Here is a 27,995-nt window from a genome sequence, read left to right as displayed (position 1 = left end):
TGCTTCTTGAGTTTTCCATTACTCATTTGATTGTCCATTTAAGTTTTTCAAAAGCATCTAATGTTTTTTTTTCTGTTTGTATGACTTTTTTCAGACATGGTACACCACAAAGCATGAAACCTACAAGAGGTTTCTGTTGAAGTAACATCATTGCTGTAAAAGTACATTAGCAATCCACTATACAAAACCTATTTACACTCTTTGAGATTATCAGGCTGTGTGCACACACTGCGGATTCTGCAGCAGTTTTAGCTGCGGTGTACAGTACCATTCAAATGAATGGAAGGAAAAAAAAAACGCTGTGTAGACGGTGCGGATTTCTCCGCGCGGTTTTGAAACCGCAGAAAGAATTGACATGTCAATTCTTTCTGCGGAATCCGCAGCGGTTTCCTATCTCCACCATTGTGGAGATGGTGAAACCGCAGGGCAAACCGCAGGCAAAACCGCAGATAATCCGCAGGTCTTTTGACCTGCGGATTTAACTGCAGATTTTGCAAAATTCGCGCAGACAAATCCGCAGCGGATTCCACAGCCTGTGCACATACCCTTACTCTTATTCATTATTTATTGAATACATTTTTCACGTGATCCCTTATGGTCCGAAAGAAATACTTTGTTCTCGAACTTGTATTCGGTATCAGCGATACAAGAATAAATAAAGGGACAATGACACTTACTGAAACACCTCCTGCCAATCCCTTTTATCTGGCTAGTGGCACTTCTGTTCATGCTCTTTGTCTGGTATTGTAGATTTCTTCAGCAGAGCTGCAGAAAGAGCAGAAAGAGATTGTGAAGTAAGGTGGCACTGTTTCTACTACAAAGATGACAAGGGCTATCTTATTTTTCAAACTATAAAATGCATCGGACCATAAGGCACACCTAGGTTTTAGAAGAGTAAAATAGAAAAAAAATTGAAGCAAAAAATGTGGTCGTGATGCACTTATGGGAGGAGGGATCTGCTGCTGACACTGCTACATGAGTAATGTCCCCCAATTCTGTACTAATATCCCCCATCCTGGCATATACATGTCCCCCATTCAGATATACAGTGCCCACTTATCCCCATCCTGGTATACATGTCCCCCTCATCTCCATCCTCCTGGTATACACGGCCCCCTCATCACCATCCTTTTATACATGGTTCCCTCATCCCCATCCTGGTATACATGGGCCCCCTCATCCCCATCCTGGTATACACGGCCCCCTTATCCCCATCCTGATGTACATGGTCCCCTCATGCCCATCTTGGTGTACATGGTCCCCTCATTCCCATTCTGTTGTACATGATCCCCTCATTCCCATTCTGGTGTATATGGTTCCCTCATTCCCATTCTGGTGTACGTGGTCCCCTCATTCCCATTCTGGTGTACATGGTCCCCTCATTCCCATTCTGGTGTACATGGTCCCCTCATTCCCATTCTGGTGTATATGGTTCCCTCATTCCCATTCTGGTGTATGTGGTCCCCTCATTCCCATTCTGGTGTACATGGTCCCCTCATTCCCATTCTGGTGTACGTGGTCCCCTCATTCCCATTCTGGTGTGCATGGTCCCCTCATCCCCATTCTGGTGGGCATGGTCCCCTCATTCCCATTCTGGTGTGCATGGTCCCCTCATCCCCATTCTGGTGTGCATGGTCCCCTCATCCCCATTCTGGTGTGCATGGTCCCCTCATCCCCATTCTGGTGTGCATGGTCCCCTCATCCCCATTCTGGTGTGCATGGTCCCCCCATCCCCATTCTGGTGTGCATGGTCCCTTCATCCCCATCATCCCCATCCTGTATTCATGCCCAGCTGATTTATGCTATTAAAGAGAATATTCACTGCTCCCAACGCCCATAGTCCCACTCAGCTCTGACTTCAGTGCATAGAGGCGGGAGAAATTATGGGCGTGGGGAGCAGTGACTATTAATTTCTCTTTTACAGTGGGCACAGGAGTTAGCAGCAGTAGCCATCTCCTGCCTCCTGTTACCCGCTGGGTTAGCGGCTGCCGCACCCCCCACCGCCCTGTCCACAGCTACAGCAGGTACATCCGAACTATAAGATGTACCCCCCATTTTCCTCTAAATTTTTGGAAGAAAAAAGTGCGTCTTATAGTTCGAAAAATATGATAATTTATTTTATTTTTAAATGTATTTGAAGTATGAAAAAATAGATCATGGGTGCCAATGACCTTTAAACATTATGCTATAAGACCATACATATTTGTGGGAAAAATGTAATTATTTTTCTTCACTGCCCAATGGTATAAAACTCTGTGACACCCCCATGGTGTCAATATGATCACTGCATCCTTAGATGAATTCTTTGAGAGCTGTAGTTTGTAAAATGGGGTTACTTATGGGGGTTCTGCTGTTCTGGCACCTAAGGGGCTCTGCCAGTGGGTCTTGGCACCGCAAGCCATAACTGTATAATCTGCAATATGATATGGCGCTCCTTCGCTTCTGAGTTTTGCACCATGTCTCAAAAGTAGTTCCTGATCACATGCATTGTATTGGCGAAATCAGGAGAAATTACAACTCAGAGGTCCATTTTTTTCCAATTAGCCCTTATAAAAATTTAAAACTTGAGGCTAAAACAACATTTAGTGATAAAAATATAGTTATTCTTTCTTCACCTCCCAGTGCTATAAATTTTTGTCATGCACATGTGTCAATATGCTCACTGCACCCCCAGGATGAATTCATTGCGTGGTGTAGTTTGTAAAATGACGTCACTTATGTTTTTTTTTTTCGCTGTTCTGGAACCTCCAATGTGACATGGCACCCTTAAACCATTCCAGCAAATTCTGACCTCCAATATCTTCTCTTCTGAGCTTTGCACTGTGCCTCAAAAGTAGTTTTCGACCACATATGGGGTATTGGTGCACTCAGAAGAAATTGCACATCAAATTCCACGGTCCATTTTCTCTTGTAAAATTAAAAATTTTGGCCTAAAATGCTTTTTTTTATTTTCACGGCTATACATTATAAACGTCTGTGAAGCACTTGGGGGTCAAATTACTCACCACACATCTAGATACGTTTCTTAAGTGGTCTAGTTTCCAAAATGGGGTCAGTTGTGGGGGATTGTCACTGTTTAGGCACATCAGGAGCTCTCCAAAGTCGACATGGCGTACAATCTTGATTCCAGCCATTTTTGCTGTCAAACGGCACTCTTTCTCTTCCGAGGCCTGCTGTGTGCCCAAACAGTGGTTTCCCCCCACATTTGGGTATCTAAATACTCAGGAGAAATTTAACAAGTTTTGGGATCCATTTTCTCCTGTTACCTTTGTGAAAATACAAAATATGGGGCTGAAGTACATTTTTGTGAAAAAGGTAAAATGTTGAATTTTTTTCCCTTACACATTCTATTAATTCCTGTGAATCACCTGAAGAGTTAATAAACTTCTTTATTGCTGTTTTGAGGACTTTGAGGGGTGCAGTTTTTACAGTGTGGTCACTTTTGGGTATATTCTGTCATTTAGGCCCCCAAAAGTCAGTTCAAATGTGAAGTGATCCCTAAAAAAAAATAAATGATTTTGTTGGAAAAATTAGAAATTGCTTATCAACTTTTAACCCATCTAACGTCCTAACAAAAAGAAATTGTTTCAAAAATTGTGCTAAAGGTAAAGTAGAAATGTGGTAAATATTTATTAACTTTTCTGTGTGACATAACTCTCTGGTTTAAGGGCATAAGTATTAAAATTTGGAAAATTGCAAAAATTAAAAAAAAAAACTTGCCAAATTTCCAATATTTCACAAGTAAACGTGTTATATTGAACAAATTTTACCACTATCATGAAGTACAATATGTCACGAAGAAACAGTCTTCGAATCGGTGGAATCCGTTGAAGCGCTACCTTATAAAATGACCCTGGTCAGGTTTAAAAAATTAGTCTCGGTCATTAACCTATAAAGTGGTCCTTAAGGGGTTAAATGATAGTCCTGCTAAACTTTGGCAGGACCGACCAACCGTCTGATGTGTATGATGGCCGCCGATGATATCCGGATAGAGAAGGATGTGGCAGTTGGGATTTGAACCCCTAATCTTTTTGTTTTTAGGGCTGACAAGCTGCTGTAGTTTTCTTCTGTCTCCCCTTTAAAAACACGTAAGTGCTTGGCTGAGCAGAACGTTCATATGTATGGGGCAGGTACAAGATATAGTTGTAAGCCGACAGCCAGTGTCTGACTGAAGAACATTGGGCCCACCAGAGGATTTGATTCTGAGGGCCCACCTTTCTCCCCCACTCAAGGTATGCAGTATGAACTCTGCTGAAGGAGAAGCCAGGGCCCACCGGAGAATCTCCGGTTCTCTGGTGGGCCAGTCCAACTCTGCCGACATCTATCACTGATGTATGGCCAGCTTTAGTGACATAACTCTGCGGACTGGGTGTGGGTAACATATATAGAGCTATTGCTGTGGCTGTTTCAGCGGGTGGATTTCATCAGGGTTGCTGCATTCTTGACGGCAGGAATAGAAGAGCAGGCGAGACTACTTTGGCAGTAAAAATATGGAAATCCAATTGGGATCTGTTGTGATCATTTAGAAAGTAGATATTTCACCACACAATGGCTTCTGTCATAAACCGAATATTGCCCGAACATTAAAGGCATCCACATAAACTTGTGGGTATCTGTTACCATTTTCAATGGGATTCCAGGACTTCTCGGGTATCCTGTCTGAGTAGTTCTGTACTTTTTCCTTAGACATTTACTACCAAATGCGTTTTGAACATGTGGTTTTAATGCTAAAACTAAGCAGACTCGAAAACCTATAATTTTCTGTGGGAGAGAATGTCTACATGAGCTTGAATGTGCCGTCATGAGCAGCACAATAATTACAACCCTCAACCTCTACCAGGATGAAAGGCCGAGCAAACTCGTAATTGCAAATATCATTCTGGGCTTGTTAATAACCGTGCTGCGGCTATGTTCATTTAACTATTTGTTTCCCAGGCATACCAATCTCTCCCTTTTTTTTATCTTTATTTTTTTTTATAACCGTAGTAAATTTCTCGGCACGACACAGTCTTCTTTACGACAACGTGCACGTTTTGATTTACACATTTTCCGTAATATTTGACAGGGCTCGTGATTTTAGGAACGAAACGACGTTGTCCCAGCAGGAAAACCAACAAACTTTTGAACTCACCTCTGGTTATTTATGCAAGACTGTTAAAATATTATGGTAATGAAATCCTGTAAGTATGCATGCGGTGGTTCTCCTAATGTGATTTTAATTGCAAAAAGGGGAAAAAAAATGTAGAAATCCAGACCACTTGCAGCTAAAGTGGTAATTAGGGTCTGCCGAAATATGAACCCGCCCCTATGAGAGTTCACGTACAGTACAAGGTAATGTGGTAGGTTTAGTAAGATTCTCGATGACCTCGCCATTTACGGTATTTATTTTTTTCTAATTTTATATACGTGTGTGTATGTACATATACAGCGGGTGAAAGGCCAACTGTCTAAATAAATATACTTCTGCAGGTGCTATTGACATGACATTCTCACCAGATGTCAGTAACTACGCATCAAATTTGTTTACCATTCATTTGAATGAGTAAGAAACGCTGAAAGAATTGACATTCTACAGATATAAAAACCTTCTCTCTGGCTCAAATCTGCAAGTAAAAAATAGGCACCATGTGCATGATATTTAGGTAAACGTTGATGTAAAATGTTTTTTTCTGTGGCAAAAACGCAAGGAAAACACCATTTAAAAAACAGAAATGTGGTTCATAGAAGAAAAAAGTCTTAAAGGGACATTGTCAGCACAGAATGACTCCTTGAACCAAGTACAAGCACTCACCCTTAGTGTGACAAAATATTTAAGTGCACCTTCCCACCTGCACCTGCTTGTTTCCCCTCTGTCTCTGCCCCGCTATTTTGATTGACCGCTCTGGCTTCATAGAGGCGGAGATAGATGGAAAACGATCATGTGGGAGAGTGCACTTACATATGTTTGGCCATGACATGATGCACTGAGCATCTGAACTGGGTTTGAACAGCCGCTCTGTGCTGACAGAGTCCATTTAAGGGCTCATACTCATTTGCGAGAAAAACGGACGAGTGCAATCCGAGGAAAAAATCGGACTGCGCTTGGACCAATGTCATTCAATGGGTTAAATCTCATCTGCGATTTTTTTTTTTCTCAGCTGATATCGGTCCGAGAAAAAATCACAGCATGCTGCGTATCTCGAAGGAGACTCGCCAATGCAAGTCAATGGATACGAGAAAAAAAATCGTACCGCACTTGGACCATGCGTATGCCATCCGTTTTTTACAGATACCTTACCATTCTGTGGCATAGAACACTGTAAATGGTCCTGTAAATGACTGTAGAATAATCGTTCCAGAGGAAAAAAAAATGCATTGCATACGGATTGCATACACAAAAAAAATTGCATGCCACTCGTCCGTTTTTTCGGTCCTGATATCGGAATGTTTTTTTTCTCACATATGGGTATGAGCCCTTAGGCTTCCGCTTGGTCCGTTGCCATTGTACAATTTGATAAAAAGGACAATCCTGGCTTTGATAGAGCAGTGCCAGAACATCTTGTGGATCATAACTTGTTCTGTGTGGAGACTGGTCCGAGTGCTAACACTGAACCTTGTCAGTCACCCTTGTGTCTACAATAGCAATGTGCAGGGCCGGCTCCAGGTTTTTGCGGGCCCCGGGTGAAAGAGTCTCAGTGGGCCCCCCCTTTAACACATTCATGCCGTGTGACATCCGTGGTGCCGGCCAAAAATGGACTTGTCTCCGTGTGGATCACACGGACACGCATGTGGTCCACATGGACACTCGCTCTGTGGCAAAACACGTTCACGTGAACGAGGCTATTGATTAATAGTGTACGCATGAAAGAAAGAGAGAGAACAGAGAGAAAGAAAGAGGGGAAAGAAAGAACAGAGAGAAAGAAAGGAAGAACAGAGAGAAAGAAACAGAGAAAGAAAGAACAGAGAGAAAGAAAGAAGAGAGAGAAAGAAAGAAAGAGGGGAAATAAAGAACAGAGAGAAAGAACAGAGAGAAAGAAACAGAGAGAGAGAAAGAAAAGAACAGAGAGAAAGGGTAAAGAAAGAAAGAACAAAGAGAGAAAGAAAGGGGAAAGAAAGAAAGAGGGGAAAGAAAGAACAGAGAGAAAGAAAGAACAGAGAGAAAGAGTGGACAGAAAAAAGAACAGAGAGAAAGAAAGAGGGGAAATAGAGAACAGAGAGGAAGAACAGAGAGAGAAAGAAACAGAGAGAAAGAGAGAAAAGAACAGAAAAAGAGAAAGAGGGTAAAGAAAGAAAGAACAAACAGAGAAAGAAAGAGGGGAAAGAAAGAACAAAGAGAGAAAGAAAGAGGGGAAAGAAAGAACAGAGAGAGAAAAAAAGAAAGAACAGAGAGAAAGAAAGAGTGGACAGAAAAAAGAACAGAGAAAGAAAGAAAGAGGGGGAAAAAAGAACCGAGAAAGAAAGAGGGGAAATAGAGAACAGAGAGGAAGAACAGAGAAAGAGAAAGAAAGAGGGTAAAGAAAGAAAGAACAAAGAGAGAAAGAAAGAGGGGAAAGAACAAAGAGAGAAAGAAAGAGGGGAAAGAAAGAACAAAGAGAAAAAAAGAAAGAACAGAGAGAAAGAAAGAGTGGACAGAAAAAAGAACAGAGAGAGAAAGAAAGAGGGGAAAAAAGAACAGAGAGGGAGAGAGAAAGGAAGAGGGGAAAGAAAGAACGGAGAAAGAAAGAACAGAGAGAAAAAGAGTGGACAGAAAAAAAGAACAGGGAGAGAGAGAGAGAGAAAAAGGGGAAAGAAAGAACAGAGGTAGAGAGAAAAAGAAAGAAAGAGGGGAAAGAACAGAGAGAAAGAAAGAGGGGAAAGAAAGGAGAAAGAAAGAGGGGAAAGAGAGAAAGAAAAGAGAGAGAGAAAGAGAGAACAGACAGAGAGAGATAGAACAGAGACAGAAAGAAAGAGGGGACAGAAAGAGAACAGAGAGAAAAAAAAAGATTAGAGAGAAAGAACAGAGAGAAAGAAACAAAGAAAGAAATATTCTATAAAGATACCATAGCAGCCCGGCTCCCATTGTAGTGCCCACCTGAGCCTCCTGATGCAGGACATATCATGATCCGCTCACATGGCCGACATCCCTGATTCCAAGGCGATCCCGCTGTCCGCTCTGTCAGAGGAGGACACGGTGATGGATCTGGAGCATTCCCTGAAGTGCCTCCATGGTTCCGTCACAATATCCTCCCGAAATTACCTCATTTCTGGTCAGATTCCAGCACGTCACGTCCGGTAGAACGTTACGTGCAAGTTTTAAAGTGCTCCTTGGGGCTCCGCTGTGTACTCTTGTGTCCGTGGAAAAAGAAAGCTCCCGGCTTGGGCAGTCTCTCTCTCAAAATCGGGACTGTCTCGCTGGATCCGGGACGGTTGGGACTTGGGAGATTTAAATGCTCCCCACCATACACCTCGTACACACACGGCTCCGCTCCGTACACCACGTACACATGCGGCTCCTCACACCTCATACACACATGGCTCCGCTCCGTACACCTCGTACACGTGCGGCTCCGCACCGTACACTTCGTACACACATGGCTCCGCTCCGTACATTTCGTACACACATGGCTCCGCTCCGTACACCTCGTACACACACGGCTTCGCTCCGTACACCTCGTACAAACACGGCTCTGCTCCGGCACACCTCGTACACACATGGCTCCGCTCCGTACACCTCGTACACACACGGCTCTGCTTCGGTACACCTCGTACACACATGTCTTTGCTCCGGTACACCTCGTACACACGCGGCACTGCTCCTTACACGTCGTATATATTTGAGAACCGTAATCTCAAATGCATCTATTCTAATGTCTCTAGTCTACAGAGCACACCCATTGGAGCAATGCCCTCCTCTGCATGAAGTATCTTTACTATCTTTACTAGGCATGTACAGAGTTGACATTGGAGTTTGTACACTGTGTTCCAAATTATTATGCAAATGATATTTTTCTCTGATTTTCCTAAATAGTCGGTACAAATGACAGTCAGTCTAATAAAAGTCATCACCGGTTAGAGTATAAATCAAATTTTATTGAAGAAACCTTCCAATAATAACAGTATAATCTCCAAAATGAATAAAAACTCAAATTGCACTGTTCCAAATTATTAGGCACATTAGAATTTCTAAACATTTGATATGTTTTAAAGAACTGAAAATGCTCATTTGTGGAATTTGCAGCATTAGGAGGTCACATTCACTGAACAAAAAAGGATATTTTGGAGTTAAATAGCTTAACAGGCCAAGTTACATGTTAACATAGGAACCCTTCTTTGATATCACCTTCACAATTCTTGCATCCATTGAAATTGGGAGTTTTTGGAGAGTTTCTGCTTGTATTTCTTTGCATGAAGTCAGAATAGCCTCCCAGAACTGCTGTTTTGATGTGAGCTGCCTCCCACCCTCATAGATCTTTTGCTTGATGATACTCCAAAGGTTCTCTATAGGGTTGAGGTCAGTGGAAGATGGTGACCACACCATGAGTTTATATCCTTTTATGCCCATAGCAGTCAATGACTCAGAGGTATTCTTTGCAGCATGACGTGGTGCAGTGTCATGCATGAAGAGGATTTTGCTCCTGAAGGCACGTTTCTGCTTTTTATACTTTGGAAGACAGCTGTCAGTCAGAAACTCTATATACTTTGCAGAGATCATTTTCACACCTTCAGGAACCTTAAAGGGCCCTACCAGCTGTTTCCCAATGATTCCGGCCCAAAACATGACTCCTCCACCTCCTTGCTGACGTCGCAGCCTTGTTGTGACATAGTGGCCATCCACCAACCATCCATCTGGACTATCCAGGGTTGCTCGACACTCATCAGTAAACAAGACTGTTTGAAAATTAGTCTTCATGTATGTCTGGGCCCACTGCAACCATTTCTGCTTGTGAACACTGTTTAGGGGTGGCTGAATAGTAGATTTATGCACCACAGCAAGCCTTTGAAGGATCCTAAACCTTGAAGTTCGAGGGACTCCAGAGGCACCAGCAGCTTTAAATATCTGTTTGCTGGTTTGTAATGGCTTTTTAGCAGCCACTCTCTTAATCCAATGAACTTGCCTGGCAGAAACCTTCCTCATTCTGCCTTTATCAGCACGAACACGTCTGTGCTCAGAATCAACCACAAATCTCTTAACAGTACAATGATCACGTTTAAGTTTTTGGGAAATATCTAATGTTTTCATCTCTTGACCAAGGCATTGCACTATTTGATGCTTTTCAGCAGCAGAGAGATCCTTTTTATTTCCCAAATTCCTTGAAACCTGTGCCCTGCTTAATAATGTGGAACATCATTCTTAAGTAGCTTTCCATTAATTGAGCTCACCTGGTAAACTAATTATCACAGGCATTTGAGATTGATTTCAGTGATCCAAAGAGCCCTGATACACAATACCATTTATGAGTTTATTTGATAAACAAAAAATTACATCTTTATGACACTTAAATCCAATTTGCGTAATAATTTGGAACACCGTGTATAGCTGCAGTCGAGCTTATCCAAAAAGGAAAGGGATAGGGGTGGACTTTTAGGAATATTGGAGGAACATTAATGGAAATGAAAGCATGCAGAAAAGGCCACAATTGCAGACTGTATAATTTAATGAAATAAAGGAAATAAAAGTTACACTTACGGTAATAGGTCAGAGCTCTTTTGGTGGCACAGTGAGGACCTGCACAGTACTAGGCTGATTAATGTAAATTCCTATTCATTGGAAAAACAAAGCTCTCGCACCCCAAAAAAATCTCTACAAATTCTTAATTAAGTATAATTGTGTGCAGTGAGAGAGAGAGAAACCCAAAGGGGAATTTTGCCAACTCTTTGTTGAAGCCCAGTGAGGGCCAATTTTTCAGCAGATTAACATGCCTGGGGATAAAAAAAGAATATTGCACACAGTATGGATTACTAATTAAAACAGTACAATATTTTTCTATGTTATTCATAGTTTTGTTTTTTTACAGCTACATGAAAGGCATTTGGCAGTCATTTCATATTTATTTTTCCTATTTAGAAAGATAATGAATTGCCTGCAGATCGGAGGCAGCAAGGGTTCTGAGACTCCCCACAAATCGAGCAATAGACCCCGGAGAAGTTCGTACCTCAGCAGATAATTGTACACACCTCCTTTCTGAGCACACACACAGCCAGAAGTATGGATTAAAGCACCACTCCAGCTGGTTTTTTTTCACTGCTGGAGTGGTGTTATTAATCTAAGGTCTCTGCCTCCATCTTAGGGCTCATACTTGCGAGATACTCGCACAATTTTCATGCGAATCTCTCGCATGAATACCTGGCACTGGCTCCGGCACTGGGACCAAAGTTTGCGGCTGCATAGAAATACAAGTAGCCGCACGCTCCGGTCCAATTGCCGGCGGCAGTGCCGGGTTTTCATGCGAGAGACTTTCACAAGAATCATTCGAGTCTCTCGCAAGTGAGTATGAGCCCTTATACTCACCCTCCAGCTTCTTCTGCAACTTCTGACTGGCTGGAATTCAGAGGTCATATCACAAGCTCTCAATGTAAGTTTATGAGAGCCAGTACGAAACTCTCTCATAGACTTGTATTGAGTTGTGATTTCCGGCTTGCTCCAGCAAATACTGGAGAGTTCAGTCCGGTCACAAACTGATTTAAACTGATGGGAGTGGTGGTGATTGAAGGTGAAGACACCGGCAGGTGAGTATAAGGCTATGTGCACACGTTGAGTATTTGGTGAGTTTGTTACCTTAGTATTTCTAAGAAAAAAAAGCTGGAGTGGATAAAAAGCATAGCTTTGCAGAAACCCGACGTCCACCAATCTGCTGGCAATTCAAGTGCCTACTAAATAGAAAAATTCAATAAGAAAGTTTAGTCACTCTATGCTTGCAGAGCAATTGTTACTGCAACAGAATATAATTTTATAGGCAGCACGTCGCCGGTTTAGGCTGGGTTCATAATGCTTTATTGCGCTGCGTTTAACGCCTCCGTTACATACATAGCGGCATTAACGCTATGTAACGGATGCGGTTAATGCACCCATAGACTGCCATAATGTAGCGCATCGCTAACGCATGTCATAATCGGCATGCGTTAGCGATGTGCCATCATTCTGTGACTGCCCCTCGGACACGGTCTGCAGCGGTCGAGGGTCTGTCACCGCTAGCGCAGATGGAGCATCTGTGCTAGCGCATTCACATAACACGATCAAATATAAGGAGTTGCGTTAGCACAGTCTGTTTAACGCATGCGTTGAACGGACTGCTCTAACGCAATATGAACCCAGCCTTACACAAGATGGTATGCTGCCGAGAGCAATGGTTTCTAAGCTAGCTTAAAAATCATCTCACCCGATGAATGTTTTGCTCGTTTATTGGGTAATTACCTGCCTGTTTAGATGGTATGTTTCTAAAATGAGATTCTTCTAATTCTACGCGCTCTAATAAATGTGCCTAGCGTTTGCTGTTCTCGTAATGAAGTGCTTCATGTGTAATGAAGGGCGATTTGGTGGTGATGATGGTCACATGTTATTATGATGATTTTCCTTATGGATTTGATTTTGTTGTCACATTGTCCTACATCCACAGATTCCCTGCCGTCATTGAACGTGCGTTTTAGCACCAATTCTTATGAAACTTGTTTAAATTCTAGGCATAGCAACATGATATGCTGCGGACTTTCTTGTTCAGTTGCTTTAGTAACCTGTAAAGATCATTTGCAGAAGGTAAAAAGTATACAGTTGCAATTGCTCTTGTGATGTTCAAGGAGTCAGCACCAGAAGTGAAAAAAAAATGTATTAATAAAAAAAAAAATTCAAATTTCCATGTTAAAGGGATTGTCTCGTACTTCTTACAATACACTTGCTGAAAGTCCCTTTATATCGCTGCTTGGTGCCCTACGGGTTCGCACACCTGTGCATCTGGACATACTCGCTGCTGCGGTCAATAATTGGCTGCAATGGTCATATCATATAAGCTTGCAAATCCTCCAGAGTCTCCAAGCATTCGGATGTGGTCGAGGACCAGGCAGTGGTCTGTGGAGGGAGAAGTGGGTGAATATATATAAAACAAAAAAAAAAAAAAATGGACTTTTGTCCTGTTGAGCGACTTACAGATTGTATTCCAAGCAAAAAAAAATAGTCCAGACATAGATTTCTGCTCGGATTATACATTAAATCCACTGTAGTTTGTTTATCGCTCTTGGGTAACAGCACTCACAATTGTAACCACTCTTTACTTAAAGTTTTCTTTTTTATACCATAATTTAATCTTGTATATTAAGTATGAATATTTTTTTTGGGTGGTATCTGTTTATTGCAAAATATAATGCACTTCAATCCAAACTAAAAATGTTACCCAGGAATCATTGGGAACTCCTAACCTAAGTAATGTATTAGCCAAATGAAGATTTCACTTGTCCTATTTAAATATACAGTATATTTAAATAATGTACACTAAGTTAGGCTACTTTCCCGCAGTTAGATTTGGGTGATTTTCTGCACCTATTAAGTAACTTAGGTTAATTGCGATTATGATTGCTTTTTTTTTTTTTTACGTGCGTTTTTGTCTCTAAAAAGTTACTTTGTTTTTGATACTCCCTGGTATTTATCAATAAAGTTATGTTGCAGACTGCGTGCGTTTTTTATGCGTTTCCACTGTAACACACACTAAAAATGCATGTGCGTTTATCCCTGAGAGTTTTCTGCACCTAATTCAAGTCTATGGGAAAAATCTGAAAAGAAAAAGCTGAAAAGGAGAAATTGATGTGTTATGGATTTTATGGATTTGAAACACGCAACGCACATCTGATTACACTAAGTTAAGAAAAGCATAGTGGACATATGACATTGGTATAGATCCCATCCACTTTCCTGTAAGGCTGTGTGCACACGCTGCGGATTTTGCTGCGGTTCCGCAGCGGATTTGGCCGCTGCAGACCCGCAGCAGTTTTTGCTGCGGTGTACAGTAGCATGATTCCCTATGGGAATCAAAAACCGCAATACAGATGGTGCGGAATTTTCCGCGCGGATTATCTGCGGTTTTCAATCCGCAGAAAGAATTGACATGTCAATTCTTTCTGCGGATTCCCCTGCGGTTTGCCATCTCCTCCATTGAGGAGATTAAAAACCGCAGGGCAAAACCGCAGAGCAATCCGCAGGTAAAACCGCAGGTATTTTGACCTGCGGTTTCACCTGCGGATTTTACAAAATCCGCACCTAATCCGCAGTATGTGCACACAGCCTAACTGTAAGGTGCTGCATTTGTATGCAAATGCGCAGCATCAGTAACCCACCAAAAACTCATTGTGCGTGCACCGCGTAAAAGGGAAACTGTCACAAGATTTTTGCCACCTAATCTGTGAGCAACATAATGAAGAGACAGAAACCCTGATTCCAGTGGTGTCGCTTAATGGGCTACTAGCTTTAGTTTTATCAGCAGGAGATTACCTACTATACCTCAGAATAACTCTGCCCCCACCACTGATTGTCAGCTTTCTGCCAATGCCATAGTGTACACAGAAAGGTTGGAGTCAGGGTCTATTTCCCTATATCAGTCAGCTCTTAGATAAAGTATAAAATACCTGGTGACAGATTCCCTTTAATGAAGCTAAATTACAGGCATTATCCCAGGTTTAACAAAAATAAATTAAACATAGAAAAAGAAAAGGTGATCCTGATGGTCTGTTGAAAGTTCAACAAGGAGATCCAGCACATCTAAAAAATGTATAATACTTGATTTCCAATGCTTAACCCCTTAATGACCGCCAATACGTATTTTAACTGACGTGAGATGTAAGAGAATAGCCTCCCCATACAGGAGACAATCCAGCAGCTGTCGGCTGTCCACTATAGCTGTCAACTTGCTGCATCAGCAAAGATCAGTGTTTGCACCGTCCATATCAGTTTAACCCCTTAGATGCTGCTGTCAATAGTGACAACATCATATAAATGGTTAACAGTGTGGGGGCTTCCTCTTTATCCCCATCCGCACCCTAAGATCATGATTGTGTGGTCCTGATGTTTGCCATGGCAATTCAGGCCCAAATAGCGGCCTTAGAGTCTGACGGCTGTTGTAACCTGTTCAGAAGTCAGCGACATTTAGGGTATGTGCACACGTAGTGAAATCTGCTGCGTTTCCGCAGCGGTTTTGGCTCTGCAGAAACGCAGCAGATTCTGCTGCGTTGTACAGTACCTTTATTTTCAATGGAAAAAAAAAAAACGCAGTGCACATGCTGCGGATTTTTCCGCGTGGTTTTGCTGCAGTTTACAATCCGTAGCATGTAAATTGTTTGGTGCAGAAGCGCTGCAGTTTTTACACCTCATCCATTATGAGGTGTAAAGTCCTGCGGATTTACCTGCGGTTTTCTCTCCAAAATCCGCACACCCAAAAAACTACATGTGCACATACCCTTAGGTGGTAATAATACACTTTTTCATTTGTCATGCCACTTTGCATTAATTTCTGAAAATCACCTGAAGGGTTAATAAACTACCTGACTGCAGTTTTCAATATGTCAGGGTGTGATGTTTTTAAAATGGCTTTACTTTTGGGGGTTTTCCAATATATAGGACCCCCAAAGTCACTTCAAACCTGGATAGGTCCCGAAAAAATAAATTTGATAAATTCCCTTGATAAAATGAAAAATTACTGCTACATTTTTAAACTTCCTAAAATGCTAGCAAAATAAAAGAACATTTTACAAATGGTGCTCATGTAAAGCAGACATGCGGAAAATGTTATTTATGAATGTCTTTGTGTGGTATGACTATCTGGATTAAAGGGATAACCATTCAAAGTTTGAAAATTGCTAATTTTTTAACATTTTTCTCAAATTTCTGATATTTTTTATAAATAAAAACAAAACGTATTGACCTAAATTTACCATTATCATAAAGTACAATGTGTCACGAAAAAACAGTCTCAAAATCACTGGGATTTGTTGAAGTGTTCCAGAGTTATTACCACATAAAGTGACATTGGTCAGATTTAAAAAATTTAGCTCCGTCACTAAGGGGTTTAAAAAATTTCAATGAGGCCGGTTTCACACGTCAGTGTCTCCAGTACATGTGGTGACCGTTTTCTCACATATCGGAGACTCCGACACGTTCATGTGCCATCCATGTGTGTTTTAAAAGTCATAGGGTTAACATTGAAACAAATTGTTTCAATACACGGACAGCACATGGATCACACACTGATAGCACACGAATGTAACAAATGGACACGGATATCTCTGGTACCGTTTTTTCCAGGAATGGAAATATCAGGACATGTGTAACCGGCCTAAAGGATGGCAAGTGGAAAAAAGTACCCTTAGTCCATAATCGTTTTGCTTTAAATTAAGTATTATTCATTTTTTACACGTGCTGGATTTCCTTGTTGGACTTTTGTATTGGTGGTGGATTTAGATCCTGTGCATTCATCAAAATAGGTGAGCTGGATGCCTTACCTCTTTGTCTATTGACCTGCAGTAAGTACTCTAAGGGTGTGTGCACACAATCAGTATTTGGTCAGTATTTTACCTCAGTATTTGTCAGCCAAAACCAGGACTGAAATAATCAGAGGAAAAGTATAATAGAAACACATACACCACTCCTGGTTATGGCTTACAAATACTGATGTAAAATGCTGGCCCAATACTAAACGTGACATAAGATGTCCCCTTCTGTGAGTTACTGGCCTCACTGGGAATGTTTATTACCACTGAAAACACAAATTGACTACAGGGTTACCTACAGTAACTGTAGTCAATACTTCGTCAGTGCACTGACAAACACAGTGGAGCTGCAGTGAATTTACCAGATAAGTAGAAGTTAAAGCATTTCTTACTTTGTAATCATTTAGAAAAATATTTGGAAAGCCTCTTTAGTGTTAAATAGCTATTATAAAGTTGTTTCTCCTCATGGTCACAATCACTGTCTCCTAAATTGCATCCACATATCCAAAGTGCTCGCTCACCCACTATGTACAGATCTTTCAAAGTTCTGCTCTCCCCGTCCATTCATTTACATATCCGGAGTAAAGTTACCCGCCGCCGACTATATTGTATACAGTGTTGCAACCATTTATGCACGTTATGACAAAGTCACTTGCAAAGCTTTGGGAGGGGAGTTATGTAGCGCTGAGGGTGTTAGCTCCAGTAATATAAATCTAGGGAAATGCTCCGGCACCCTAAATGCTGAGAGGGGTTAATGTGCCATGTTTTGTGCTAGGTTGATTGAACAGCCAGTCCAGAAGGTAAATACCCAGCCTTCTAGGGTGTTCAGTGGTGGGTGGGCCTGGAGGTGCAAGCTCTTGAGCTTTGTTTTCATGTCAAGGAAAGCTGAATCTTCTGGTGTTTGTTCCTGAAGCGGACGGATTCCCGCAGCAGCAAGGGCTGTGCCATTCGCTATGTTGTTGTTTTCCTGTTAGGCTGGCTGTGTTTGTTTTGCTAACGTTGCACAGGTTTGTGCAGTACTCTTAATAAACCAGTGGAAGATTTTATAGAGACACGTGCAGCCAAGGGAGCTGATCTACCACAACGTCTAGAGCCCTGCCCTCATATTCCAATCGTCTCGATCCCCCCACATTATAATCACTTTACTAAGTTTCCCTCCCATTTATAAAGCTCCCCTGTAGAATTGCATCTATAGACTCCCCATCAAGATTATAATCTCATAATCCCATACGTGGGCTTCCCCTCAAAAAAATCTCACCTCTAGTCTTCCCGACCCTTTTCAGTATAATCACATCCATGAGCTCTTTTCTAGCCCCATCCCCGGTATAATCCATTTATAGCACGCCCACTGTAGCAAAATCTATATTCTTCCTACCTACCCTCAGTATAATTGCATCCATAAGATCCCTTTTCACCTCCCAGTATAATCGCATGCACAGGCCCGTGCACCATTCGTATCAATCTCTCCCTCCCTCAGTGTAATCACAACCATAGCCCCATAATATAATAGTATCCATACATACACTTCCTGAACCCCCCTAGTGTAATTGCATACCTTTCAGTATAATCACATCTATAGATTTCCCCCAGCCCCCTCTCCACTGGTCCTTTCAGTATAATCACATCTATAGATTTCCCCCAGCCCCCTCTCCACTGGTCCTTTCAGTATAATCACATCCATGCAGCCTCCTCTCCTACCCGGCCCAAGGGTTGCAAACTTAATTTTTTTTTCTGGACAGCTTACCAGAAAATCATGGCGAGTGCAGCAGTGCCAGGTAGGCTAGGGTTAAATCTTAGCGCTGCAGGATTTGATTAGTACACCTGGCTAGCTTTGTATATATACTGGCTAGGTGTTCACCTACGTCAGTCTGCTGGGTAGGCGGAGCAGACTGGATGTGTCTTGAGTTGGAGAGAGAAACAAGCCAGAATCTGTTGGAGAAGAGTCTGCACAAGCCATGTGCACCAAGTGACAGTGGTTGCTGTGGACTATAGCAGTTTTGTTTGACTGAACTGAGGATTAGTGGTGTGTGAAGTACAGAAGTCAGGGTCTAAACTGTTTGGTTAGTGCCTGGACAAGCCTGAGGATTTATAATTATGATTCTGTTTTTATGGTTCTGTGCAACCTGTGGAAAGCAATAAAAACTGCACGTTTGGACCAAAACTGCATTGCCTGTGTGAACACTACCTAAAGGCTCATTCACACGTCAGTATTTTGCATCAGTGTTTGTATGCCAAAGCATAGGAATGGAACTTACCAAGAAAAAAATATAATTGAAAGACTGATGTCTTGTTCTTTGTTTTGGAGACACTCCTGGTTTTGGCATACAAATACTGATGAAATACTGATCAAAAATACTGATGTGTGAAAGAGGCCTAATGCATACCAGAGAGCGTGAATCCCAATATTTTTTCCATCACATTGGAAAACCATAATAAATCATTGAGTACACAATTCTACATATTTTCAAAAGTTGACAGGTTAAGTTATGAAATGAGACCTTTCTTAATGATTTAAAACCCCCTGAATTGGCGTGGCCTGGACCTCATGTAGGGAGGACGTGGAGTGAGAGAGCTCCTGCCCGGATCCGACAATAAATCCTGATTACCGGCACTGCTGACGAGTCCCACTGACCTGGAGGGCTGCAATATCTCCCTGGGCGTTTAGACAGCGGAGGATCCTTGGGCCATGTCGAACCGCAGCAGTAAAAAAGATAAGGAGACGCCGGGGCGCGCCTCTGCTACATCCAGGATGGCACCAGCAAACAACAAGTCGGCTGGTAGTGGAGCGATGGGAGCTGCTGGCAGGCTGGAACGATATGCAAGGGTGCCTCCTGCTGCTGCTCGATCGCCCAGTGCACAGACTGAGGCAGACGCTGGATGCAGCGTGGAGCTGGAGGATCATCTCTCCAGGGAGGGAACAGTGAGTAAACTGGGCCCCCCTTCAGCCCAACACGTGCAGACACAGGGGCCTGTGCTGGAGGAGGAAGGAGTGGGGGATGGGGAGCAGCCGGAGTCTGTGACTGCTGAGCCCACACTGGGAGAAATCCTCGCAGCAATTAACTCCTGCAATACCACACTGGCCACTCTAAGTAATCAAATGGAGATTGTCACCAAGGACATGGCCTGTATTAAACAAGAGCTGCGAGGGGTGACTGCCAGGGTGGGGGAACTGGAGGAGCGTGTTGGTGCGACGGAGGATAAATTGCCACCAATAACACGGGAGCTGGGAAAAGCCACGCAAAATATTACAATACTGCTGAACAAGGTGGATGATTTAGAGAACCGCTCCCGTAGAAGTAATCTGCGACTGGTGGGGGTTCCGGAGAGGACGGAGGGGACTGACTCACTTGGCTTTTTTGAAAAATGGCTAATGGACACCTTTGGTAAAGATGTTTTGTCCCCATTCTTTACTATTGAGAGAGCACACAGGGTCCCTACGCGTGCCCCCCCGCCGGGAGCACCCCCGCGTCCCATCTTGCTTAAGCTCCTACACTTTAAAGATAGAGATGCTATCCTGCGCAGATCCAGAGACATTAAGGAACTTGCTATTAATGGGAGGAAAGTCTCCATTTTCCCTGATTTTTCCCTGGAGGTGCAGCGTAAAAGGGCGCAATTTATTGAGATTAAAAAACGCCTACGTGACTTACAGGTGACATATTCCATGATGTACCCTGCTAGACTGCGGATTGATGTGAATGGAGAAACGCACTTTTTTGATACGGCGGGAATGGCGCTGTCCTGGCTGGATATTAATGAGAGGTCCATGAGGAGGAAGAATACTTGAAGTTCTCCCTTTTTTCGCCACCAGGTGTTGTTACTCCTTTTTGTCTAGGACGCTATGCTGGTATAATTACTACTGTTCATTCCATTTCGGATTCAGGGCGGGAGCTGACCGGATCGCTGTGGACACTCGTTACAGTGACAAGCTGTGGACCCTTCTCCCTGCATGGACTCTGGGCGAGTTTTCTAGCCCTGATTCTCTCTATTTGAGAGAAATGTGCAAGTTACACTTGTGTTTGGGGGTAGGGGCGCTGTGCACTGGTGTGCAGTGCTCCCTCTCCCTCCTTTGTTTTTTTCGTTTGTTGTTGTATTCCCTAATTGTTCTGTGGGATGTGATGTGCGTCAGCCGTGTCGCCCAATTCATTGTACTGAGGGATGGTGGAGATTGCCTCTCTCCCTCGGGAGTGGAGTATGTTCCGATTTCTCATTTTTTAGTCTGCTCTTATGGCGATATCACTTAATATTGTAGCGTGGAATGTTAGGGGGCTCGGGGATGCAAATAAGAGATGTGCTATATTTACTAATATGCAGAAATTTCTCCCGGCTATCCTGTGTATGTCTGAGACCCACATGGTGAAAGATAATATTCATTGGCTAAGAAAGGGATGGGTTTCACATGAATATCATTCCACGTACTCGACCCATGCGCGGGGTGTCAGTGTGCTGGTGCACAGGTCCATCCCCTTCTCATGTACTAAATCAGTGGTTGACCCTGGGGGCAGATTTGTATGTTTGCTTTGCACGTTATACGGTATACAATTTATTTTGGTTGCCATATACATCCCCCCGCCCTATTCAGTCGAACCAGTAAAAAGAATCTTGTCTATTTTGGGTTCCTTTCCCCCTGCGCCGACTCTTCTAATAGGAGATTTTAATACATATTTGCATCCCTATTTGGATAAGTTGCATTCGGGAAACATATCAGAGGATGCAGCCTCAACCTCATTTGCTAGAACGTTAGTGGAGCTGGGTATGGTAGATCTTTGGCGTGTCCGAAACCCCACAGCCAGACAGTTTTCCTGCTACTCTAGCTCCCACCACGCTATGTCACGGATAGACCTGGCCATTGGGAATACACTCATGACCCCATATGTACGAGGGGTGGCCTACCTGCCTAGAAGTGTATCTGATCACTCGCCGCTACATGTCACACTTTCATGGGGACACCCCCTCACCCTATCTAGACCTATCTGGAAGCTTAATCCCTTCTGGATCCAGCTTATAGGGGGATCTTTGCATGATGCCATTCTAGAATATTTTCAACTTAATGAGTACTCTGCATCATCACACATAGTCTGGGATTCCATGAAAGCCTATGTCAGGGGCTTATATATTAGAGAAATATGCACACGGAAAAGCCAAAATAGACGCTACACCCAGAGTCTGATCCAGGAGGTGTCTGTTGCGGAGGCTGCGGTGATACTCAACCCGACAGAGGAAACTAAAAAAGCTTTGGAGAAGGCACAGGGGTCGCTCAGGGAAAACCTCATGTCGGTGGCAGCAAATAAACGTTATTTCCTCAAACAAAAATATTTTATAGAGGGGGAGGGAGTAGGACATTTATTGGCCACGGTCATTAGAGCACAGGACGGATCTTCATATATCAATAGGCTAAAAACGGACTCGGGTGGTCCTGTGACAGACAGTGCGGACATAGTGAGTGAGATAAGGAGGTATTATATGCGACTATACACATCAGATTGCAGTCTCACGGAGACTGAGATTGAGCAGTACCTGGATGCGCTCTCTCTCCCTGCATTGGCTGATAGCGATAGGGATTCATTGGATCGGGACATCCTGTTGGAGGAGTTGGAGGAGGCGCTTGGTCAGATGCAAAATGAAAAGGCTCCAGGAAGGGATGGCCTGCCTGGCGAGTTTTACAAAACCTATGCACCCTTACTGCTACCTAAGCTACTTAAGGTATTTGAAGAGGCTGAAAGGCAGAGGGTCCTCCCGCCATCTATGAGGGAAGCTTTGATAGTTTTAATATTAAAGCCCGGAAAGGATCCAGAGGTTCCGGATTCATATCGCCCGATTTCCCTATTATCAACAGATGTTAAATTATTGGCCAAGGTACTCGCCAATAGGATGTCCCGAGTTATCTCATCTGTTATACAGAAGGATCAGACGGGATTTATCCCAGGCAGAGCCACATCTATGAACCTTAGGAAACTATACTTGGGGATTCAACATAGTTCTGGGGAGTTGGGGGGAAGAGCAATTTTGTCCTTAGACGCCGCTAAGGCGTTCGATAGTTTGGAGTGGGGTTTTTTGTGGGCGGTACTTCGGAAAATGGGCTTTGGACACAGATTTATAAATTGGGTGAGGCTGTTGTATGGCTCGCCGGTGGCGAAGGTTGGGGCTAATGGCAGGGTCTCTGAGTCTTTTCCTCTTGGGAGAGGTACTAGACAGGGGTGCCCGCTCTCGCCCTTGCTATTTGCTACTGCGGTGGAGCCATTGGCAGTTGCAATTCGGAAGTCCAGAGAAATAATGGGATTCAGATGTGGAACTGTGGAGTTGAGGATATCATTGTACGCGGATGATTTACTTCTATATTTAGATAAGGTACATTCCTCGATTTTGCCGGCAATGGAGGTCATTCGAGAATTTGGGCTGAGGTCTGGTCTTCGGATTAATTGGTCCAAATCAGCTTTAATGCCGATAGACCCTCTCCCGGCGGATTTCTCAGATTTGCAGATACCGGTCCCTGTAGTTCGGAGGTTTAGGTATCTGGGTATAATTGTTAGTCCTGCCCCGAAGGATTTTCGGGCTCTGAATCTGGAGCCCCTGTTGCAGCGATTTAGAGCAAAAGTACATACTTGGTGTCGCCTGCCGTTGTCGAATATTGGTAGATCTAACTTAATCAAAATGGTAATGATGCCACAATTATTATATTTGATACATAATTCTCCGGTGTGGATCTGTAGGGACTTTTTTGCAAAAATAAATACATTATTCCGGGAATTAATTTGGAAGAAAAAACAGGCTAGGATTCGCTTGGAGATACTGCAGCGAGGGAAGGAGGAGGGAGGATTGGCGGTGCCAAACCCATTCATATACTTTATAGCCTCCCAGATGCAACATCTTAAGGGTTGGGGTAGAGACGGGGCGTGTGACAATGGTGGTGATATTGTGAGGGAAGGATCGGTATGGAAATATCCAGGGTGCCGGTTGGAGGTGGGAAGACGGCAGATAAATGGGGCACGATACCCCACGTTGGCTATGATTTTCAAGGTGTGGGATAGGGGTAAGTCTCTTTTGAAGATAAATGGGCCTACGGAATTGTGGCCATTGTGGCGAAATCCGGATTTGCAAGAGATCAAAAAGCTGGTGGGGTTCGGAAGATGGGAAGATAAAGGGATTTATCTGGTGTCACAAATTTTGCAAAATAATACTCTTAAGAGTTTTGAACAATTGAGAACAGAATTTCACCTCCCGCACGTCTTCTTTTATCAGTACTTACAGCTAAGACATGCATTGGAAAAACAGAGAAGGACAAATCCGGTGATAGTGACACATAATCAAACACTACATATGCTACTTACATCTGAGTCTTCTAGGGGACTTATCTCTGAATTATATAAAAGATTATTACCTGCCCATCTGGAGACATATCCACTGACTGCTGCTAAGAATAAGTGGGAACGGGACGTTGGCCCCCTGACGGAGGACCAGTGGTCCGATATTCTAGAACAGGTCCCTAAAATGGCGGTTTCTGAGTGCCAGCGGCTTTCGCAAATATATCTCATTCACAGGGTATATAAAACACCCAGCTTATTATTTAAAATGGGACTTAGGCCCAATACACAATGTGTTAGGTGTGGGCAGGATGATGCCCACTTGATGCATGTTATGTGGGAGTGCGGGCACATTGGGGATTTCTGGAGGCAGACCCTGGGACTCATAGCCCAAGTATACCATATCACAATACGACCGTCACCTCGTCTATGTTTGTTGAATTTGTGGGAGGAGGGGGTTGACCCGGACTCTGCAGTGGCCCTGGGAATAGCACGCATCCTGTATCAGGCAAGAAAGATACTTGCATATCATTGGTTGGATCCTATGCCACCAACATTGTCAGAGCTTAAAAATAAACTAAATAATGTCATCAGATTGGAAAGGGGGGCTTATTTAAAAAGAAATGCATTAAGAAAGTTTTACAAAATTTGGCAGCCATGGATGGAGTCACCGGGTCTCCCCTCGGGCGCACTGGTACGGGATGCGATGTTGGACCAGTTGCTGTTGTGCTTGCGATGAGGGGATGCTTGGGGGGTGAAAATAAAGTCTAGTGCCCTTTGTGGCGAAGTAGATTTTGAGTGGCGCGGTGGGAGGGAGCTGGGGTGGATTGGACCTGATATCCGTGGGGGGCGGGGGGGGGCGAAATATGATGCGGAGTGGCGCGGCTGGCGGGGATGGTTTTCCTGCTGAAATGAGGCACTGATGTATAATTTTGATTTTTGTTTATTTGTGGAGCCATGTTGTTTATAGGCTCAATTTTATGCAAATATCTGTGTTTTGAGATTTCTTCTTTTTATTTATTCTTACACAGGAAGAGTTTTACCCTTTAAATAATATTTGCTCTCAATGTAAATTTTACTAGCTATATAAGATGTCATATTCTTTCTGTATTGATTCCTGAATGTTTAATAAAAAAGATCTGATTCAAAAAAAAACCCCCTGAATTCAAATCTAACATTTAAAATTTTTGTTGACTCTTGTTTCTATGATATCAGTTTTCCTTTTACTGTTACATATACGAAAAATATTCAGAATTGAGAGTCCTCAGTGGTTGATACCTTTTAATGGCTAACTGAAAAGATGGTAACACATTGCAAGCTTTCCAGACTACTCAGGTCTCTTCATCAGGCAAAGACTAATACAAAATCTGAAGAATCACATATATATGCACATTATGCAAATTGTCTCTTCAGAGAGGAAGAGGACTAGAACTCTAGTGCCACCTATTGGAGGTAGCAATCCTAAAAGTCAATGTTGACCCTTTAACGAGCATAGTTACATGACTTAGGATAAAAGCCAAGCCAGAATCTCCATTTGCAGACACTGTGTTTCGGGGTACTGCCCCTCATCAGTGCAAAGTGGGAGATCTGGTTTGGCTGTGAGAGAGGCGTCTGACCGATATCCAAGAAGTATCATTTCTCCTTGCGGAGAATGACATGCTAAGCATGTCGAGGTGAGGAGACTTAAAGCCGCAATGCTCCTCTGGGAAATATGCTAATTATGCAAATTGTCTCTTCAGAGAGGAAGAGGACTAGAACTCTAGTGCCACCTATTGGAGGTAGCAATCCTAAAAGTCAATGTTGACCCTTTAACGAGCCTAGTTACATGACTTAGGATAAAAGCCAAGCCAGAATCTCCATTTGCAGACACTGTACAGCACAGAAAAAATGCAATAGATAAGACAAGTGACGTGAAGCAGAATTATGATTATGGAAGAGGGAGAAACATAAATATTGGACCAGTTCATAGATAAGGAGTCCGGATGTTTTATTGTCCTCAGATTGGGGTCTCCTAATGTGTTGTGATGCCCCCACAAGGTCTTAGGAGCAAATTCCTTAATTGATGTAAAAAGACATAAATCCATGCGACACATTGATTCCAGCATTGAGAGTGTCAAAGGTCGTCATAAATTTATACTCACAGACTCTTCTCTCTCTCTGAGATGTGAAGTTACCTTTCAATACCAGTAATTTCATATCCATGGTGTTGTTGTGATCAGGCATACATATACGGTAATTAATGCAGAAAAGTTTCAGTACTTGGAAACATTATTTTTGCAAATATAAAGATGGATAATATTTTGTTATGCTAATTTTCTGATATTTATTTAGAGGAAACTTGACAACAATTCAAGTAACTATTAATGTCTAAAGACTATTGTGCATTATAAACAGTTACAGAAATTGCACTGCAAAATTTGTTCCTCATTCAGTGACAACTTTTTTTTTTTTGCTTGTCTCTTATACTCCTGCATCAGATCATCTCTTACAATTGTCCAACAGTAATCTGCAAGCATTGATGGATTTCATTTTCTTGATATCTTTTCTCCATAGCCACAATATCTTGGTGAAGTCTCTCACTGTGTTCGTCGCTCACTGCTCTGCAGTTGGTTGGAAATAAGTCTAGATGCAAATGTAAGGAATTAATCTTAAAGGTTATGTTACAGCCATGACCCTTAAGTTTTGATGATATTTTCCGCCAACTCTTCAGTTATCTGCTCTATAGTTTCCCCAAAAATTAGCTACCACTAATGCGAATACTATCCATGAAACCTTTTCCTTACCTTGCAACACGGAGAAACTCCTCATCTTGGAGAAGCTTACTAATCTGAGGTCCAATGAAGACTCCTTCCTTTGTCTTTTCTCAAGTCAAACTTGGAAATGTATCAATGAGTTACTTGAACGCTTTTGCATTTTTATCCATTGCCTTTCCAAAGTTCTTCATTAGTCCCAACTTTATATGCAGTGGTGGTAACAAAATCTTATGAGTCAACAAGTGCTGAATGCCGGACATTTTTACTTCCTGGCTGAAGTGAATGTTGGAGAGGCCAGTCTCTTTTATTGTAGTGATATTCTCTTGCACGACTATCCCACTTACACAGAAATCAGCATTACTTTGTGTCACCATAAAGAGGCAACAAATGTTGGTCATAGCTCAGGCATCTCAACAGCTGTTTCATGTTGTCGTAGGTTTCTTTCATGTGGACTGCATAACCAACTGGAATTGAAGGTAGTGCATTGCCATTATGCAGCAAGATGGCTTTTAGGCTTGTCTTGGACAAATTTATGAAGAGCCTCCATTTCTCTGGATTATGACTTATCTTTAGAGCTTCCATTAAACTGTTGACATTGTTGCATGCCACAAGATCGCCCTCCATGAAGAAGTATTTGACAAGATCTTTATCACTGTTGCGGAACAAAGACATCTGAACATTGCCTGCTATCAGATTCCACTGCTTTAACCTGGAGTCTAAGGGTCCCGTTTCACATAGCGACGCACCAGCGATCCCGACAACGATACAACCTGGTAGGGATCGCTGGTGCGTCGCTAAATAGTCGCTAGTAATCTGCCAAACAGGCAGATGTCTTCAGCGACGCAGCTTCATTACTTGACTTGACAAAAAGTTTCTGGTGATTTTGGAACCAGAAGTTCTTCTGTATGTGGTACTGGGCATATTACAGATGGAATATTTGGATACTGTAAAGTCCACTTCTTACTTAAATCTCCTTTCCTAATGTGGGGCATCATGCAGAACTAGCAATTGGTAGTGTGATCAGTTGGCTCTCCAGATCTTTGGGATTGCAAAAGGCATAGATTGCCTTTTCCTATTTAAAGGGAATCTGTCACCCTTTTTTTGCCCTATTAGCTGCCGGCATAGACATCGGGGGCTTATCTACAGCATTCTGTAATGCTGTAAATAAACCCCCGATGTAACCTGAAAGAAAAGAAAAACACGTTGTATTATACTCACCGAGGTGGGCGGTCCGGTCCAACGCCTCCCTTCTTCATGCGATGACGTCCTCTTCTCCTGTCCTGTAGATAAGGCCCGATGTCTATGCCGGCAGCTGAAAGGCCAACAAAAAGGGTGACAGATTCCCTTTAACCATTGGGCAGGATGTGATGCACGTCTTTTGCAGCATGCAATTGAAGCCCAACTTTTGTCCTGATCTCCTATTCTGCAGCTAAAATACAGGTTGTAGGCTTTCCTTATCATGGTAGTCACGTTTCGCATAACTTTTCTGCATATGTAGCAAAAATCTATCTGCTTTGTTAAT

At 42.8% G+C, this 27,995-nt stretch overlaps 1 protein-coding gene across 5 annotated transcripts in view; it reads left to right on the top strand.

Moving 5' to 3' along the window:
- PTPN13 (protein tyrosine phosphatase non-receptor type 13) overlaps window positions 1-27,995 on the top strand; it is a 399,005-nt gene that overhangs the window by 37,509 nt on the left and 333,501 nt on the right. The window contains exon 1 of one of the 5 annotated variants that reach the window (XM_073541477.1): window positions 11,549-11,685. The exons of the other annotated variants lie outside the window; for them this stretch is intronic. The gene's annotated coding sequence lies outside the window, so the exon portion shown is untranslated. Of the gene's footprint in view, window positions 1-11,548; window positions 11,686-27,995 lie in introns of those variants that run through there. 5 annotated transcript variants of the gene reach the window in all.

Source organism: Dendrobates tinctorius, unplaced genomic scaffold (genome assembly GCF_039654945.1).
Source record: "Dendrobates tinctorius isolate UK_male_01 unplaced genomic scaffold, ASM3965494v1 ptg000011l, whole genome shotgun sequence".
Taxonomy (NCBI): Eukaryota; Metazoa; Chordata; class Amphibia; order Anura; family Dendrobatidae; genus Dendrobates; species Dendrobates tinctorius.
The sequence above is the reverse complement of the archived record's forward strand: the minus strand, read 5'-3'. Positions and strand labels throughout refer to the sequence as shown.